The sequence below is a fragment of the Etheostoma cragini genome, chromosome 1 (genome assembly GCF_013103735.1).
Source record: "Etheostoma cragini isolate CJK2018 chromosome 1, CSU_Ecrag_1.0, whole genome shotgun sequence".
NCBI classification, from domain to species: domain Eukaryota; kingdom Metazoa; phylum Chordata; class Actinopteri; order Perciformes; family Percidae; genus Etheostoma; species Etheostoma cragini.
The window spans coordinates 15,090,071-15,094,658 of NC_048407.1; positions in this window are offsets into that span (position 1 = coordinate 15,090,071).

The window sequence follows — 4,588 nt, forward strand, 5'->3', positions numbered from 1 at the left end:
GAGTACAGATCACGCTCGAGATCACGCCATGCTATCCATACCAATGGGCTCATGCAGAGACACCGCCACACAAATCTTTAGGTTAGTGAATTCGGTGCACACATGGATGCATTTGCACACATAACAAAAATCAACACAAGGGGGAATGAGTTTCTTTTCCCCTGCTTCATCCTGCACATAAAGAGTTTGTACAAATGCATTAACACATACATTAAAATAGACATGCATGGGCACACACGCACTGGAGTGCAGGTTGGAGGAGCCCAGAGGTTCTCATGTTACACAGCAGCTGGACAGGGTCATTATCATCTGTGAACTGTGACTCACGCTGACTGTCTGGATGGCCAGCTATGATGGGGTGGCATGCTGCGACCAGCTCCAGATGACTTCAAAGAAGAAGAAAAAAGAAATAGTAGGAGACGGCATTTTGTGAGAAAAATAAAGTTGGATAAAAAAACAGGATGTTGTGAAAACGTATACCAAGCCAGTTTTTTGCGAAGGAGGTACAGGAAAACAGATGCAAGAGTTAAAAAAAAAATAAATAAAAAAAATAAAGAAAGGCAGGAGGAAAGGGAACGATTTGATAATGTGAGGGGGAAAAAAGTACAAAAAAAAGAAACCCTGGCAGAACAACAGAGAGAGAAAAAGAGACTAAGAGAGAAGAGAAAAAAGTATAGGGACATTTTTTTCATTTGAACAAAAAGCCTGGCATCTGGATGAGCAGAATAGTGAGCCACAGTTTTGTCATCATGTCCCTTTTTCTTCCCAGAACAACCTGTTTGATGTGAACAGAGTAATATGCCGAACAGTGGGGGGTATCCACAGCATCAAAGAGAATTGAAAACACACACTGGCCCATTATAGTGTGTGTGTGCGTAGCGTGTAACAACACTTGATTGCATGCCTTTGCCGCATTGTGACAATTATCAACCAGCAGGTGTTCTTAGCAGGATGTGTCTTAACTACCAATCACGACTAGTCCCCTGTCTGTTGTTACAACATTGAGTGCAACAGTGGAAGTAATAACAATGAACTGCTTTGACTAGGGATCAGGGATGCCATTTGTTTTTCTGTGGGGCTCCGTCGTGGCTACTGCGTTCACGCATCAGCAAACACGCTCCGCTATCTGGTGGAGGGAGGAGGTGTTGAACAGCGCGAAGAATGGAATGCAGAAGAAAGTTGATGGATGGTCCATTCCGTTTGGCTCAGAGCTCACATGAATAAATATGCAAGGCTGGTGTTTGCTGCGGAAACTCCAAATGCAAACCTTTGAATAGTAAGTATCTCAAAAATTATAAATGTGATTATGGCTACGGCTTGAAGGGAGATTCAGTTCAGCTGAATTGATGTTTTGATGGGTACAGTTTTGAACCATGGAGTTTTCTGCCCCAACTGAAAACAAATTTAACTAATCTAATACTAATCTATAATTTCAATCAACATCTCTGTAGAACTTTCTCCGACCTTTTACCAGTTCTGCTAAATTATGGACATTCATTTTCATTCATAATTATGAGAAATAGATTTTCTGGTTTAGCCTCTCAGTCTCCCCCAGGCTACACTGCAGCCAAATCTTGTACCAGAACTGGCCACAGTTCAGGGCTGCCGTTGTATTCAACAGCTTGCAAGGATTAGTATTTGAATGTGAAGTATGCACAGTCATATTTCTGGATGAATAAACATTAGTAAAAACCTTCTGAGACACCATATCACACAGGCCTGTCTAAGTTGTTCCACAAAACAAGTGAACTATGCCAAAAAATAATTCATTAAAAATGTATCTTATTACACATTTATTTATTTTTACACCTGCTGTATTATGTATCGTCAATCAAATATGTACTCTCCTTGGTTGGTTTTGGTCTTCACCGACTCCAGGGAAATATCTAAATAATTAGCAACTCAATTCTCCACTATGTTAACCAGCTAGTTTCTAACTTTTTCTGTCAGCTGTCTGGTGCTGGGCAGGTAGGATTCAGTGTTTCTTTAGAGCTTTTCTGAAAACAACCGCCTGCTGCTGCCGGAACAACATTGTTGACGGCGATTAAGAGTGAATCAAAACAGTAGAGCTGCGAGCTGTAAAACCCACCAAAGGAGATGAAATATGCTGAAATGCTCTGTAAAGTAAAAGGGGAATTGCAGAGTTAGAGGGGATAATTCTCAGTGGGTTTGTCACTAAAAGTGACTGCTTTCATGTACAAGCAGTCCTGAAATCCGTAGTTAATATAAAAACATTGTTCATTAGAGATGTCCCAAGCAAATCCTAAAGATCAGTGACAGCATCAATCCAGGTATATTTGAATGAATCGCTATCAGCTAAAATCTTTACTGTACTCCACTATGGTTTGACCACATTAGCCTGCTAGTGTTGCAGCGCTACTCTCCCACACCACAGCCAGGCTTCTACAGTGAAGCGTTTTGCTTAAAATTGGCTGTGTGTGAACGGGATGGTATTGCACCAGCGTGAGTAACTCTGAATTCTGAAACCCAGACTGACTAACATTACACAAAACTCTCTCTGATTAGCAGAGCAGTATAAAAAACATTCAACTAGCAGCGCCAGTTGCAAGTGGACTGAGTGTTTTTGTGGTGCCAACAACTCCATAAAGTGATGTGTTCTCTAGCTGATCGTGTCATGGTCCATTTAAGGCATCGCGTTCTCACAGTTAAACTTTTATTTGCAATATGTATCACTATCTTATCAACGTAATAGTTAGGAATCAGGAACATGTGACAATAAGGTGCGCTAGTAGTCTACAGCTGTTATAACCAATGTAAAGCACAAAGGTGTGAGATGTTGCACAGTTAGTTCAACTATTTAACTCAACTATGGTTATTGCTTTTGAATCATTCTTTTAGGTGTTACCATAGTGATTGTAAAGTGATGGTGATAACAGTAACAACTTTAGAATTGATGCAAACTATTGCATAAAACAACACCAACCAAGCCCTCAAAATGTCAATAACTACATCTCCGACACAATATCAAGGCAGTACTTGGCAGATTGTTTTAAATTACACGAGTATTGTTAATGATATTGTGTCTGCAGTTATAATCATATTGGTTGGTTTGAGTCTTTAGAGGTGTATGTTGGCAGAGAAATATTTGTTAATTAATGCATGAATTATCTTAATCATTACCTCATTAGCACACCCGATTATGTTTAATATATCACGGCGGTAGTAGAACATGCTGTTTTGCTTATGAAGGCAGTGGGAGAGCAGAGAGAGAGAGACAGGCCGCCGGGAGACAGAGGTCACGGCTCTGCAGGGGTTTCATCCCATGCCAGCACGGTTAACAGTGTACAGTCTCTCCGCTGAGGGCATGAGATACGTATTCCAGACTAGTCTAACTAAATTTGAATCCATTTGCTTCACCCACATAAAAATAAAAAGCTTTTTTCCACGTATGTCTTGTGGCATTAGACATGCAAATAGTTTGGTTTTATTCTTTTCCAGGTTTTAAAATATTTGTCTTTATCTGTATCCATGGCTGTAGTCAACTTCAAGTCAAAGACAAGACCAAATCCTGAGCAAATTGAGTCCTGTACAAGACCATAAAAGTCAATAGTGTCTTTTCAATGCTAATATAGTGATTAAGGAGTTAGGATGGAATCATCAACAGGATGGAATCTTTAACAGGAAGTATCTATCTGCAAACAGCGAACTAAAACATGTATAGAATTTAGGCAACGTATTTTACAATTGGGCTGTCAACTAATATTCTAAATTCAAATCTATTTTTGTACTGTAAAGAACAGACCTTCAAATATGAAAGTCAATATTCAATTGCGGGGGAAAAAGCAGTTGGCCTCAAGCATTCTCAACCAGCAAATAATGTTCAGCTTCCTACAAAGTCTGTGTTGTTTGGATTGAGCCCACCCGGAGACTTCACAGCAAACGTTTGGGTGTGTTGATGATGTTTCTATCATGCAGCTAGTGCCAAAAAAAAAAAAAAAAAAATATCCAAAAGGTGAAGAAGAAGACAGACAAGTGTTACATGATGCATTATTTGTCAGTGCCATCCACAGCCTTTACAAATCATTAATAAAGCTTGTTTTATAAATGTAAATTTACAATGCAATGGTTAAGGTTACGTTTAGGGAAAGATCAAGGTTATTGTAAAATGAAGTACTTTGTCAAGATAAGGGAACGACGGTGGTCATTTAAACCAACGTTGGCTGCATGTTAAAGTCTGACATTTTGTTGACCCATCCAGCTAACATGGCCTCTGTGGACTTTGTCATTCTGTAACATCGGCACGTCACACCACCTCCTCTTTGCTCCCAGTAGTCACTGAGCAGAGTGATCGTCCTGAATATTATTCTTCGACAGGTAAGCTCTCCGCATCCCATTTTTAGAATAATCCATTTAACACTGTGTATGGCTAATGCAATATTAAACAGTGTTCACTCTGAAAGGCGCAGCCCCACCCTTTAACTACATATTGATCTGGTCTGTGCAATTTAGCACTGCCTCTCTTCCCTTCATGCACCCTCCCAGGAGGAAAAAGCAATACAGCCTCATCATACACACAACAAGCAAACAGTGACGCACATGTACATGTACACACTGGGTGAGATGTGTG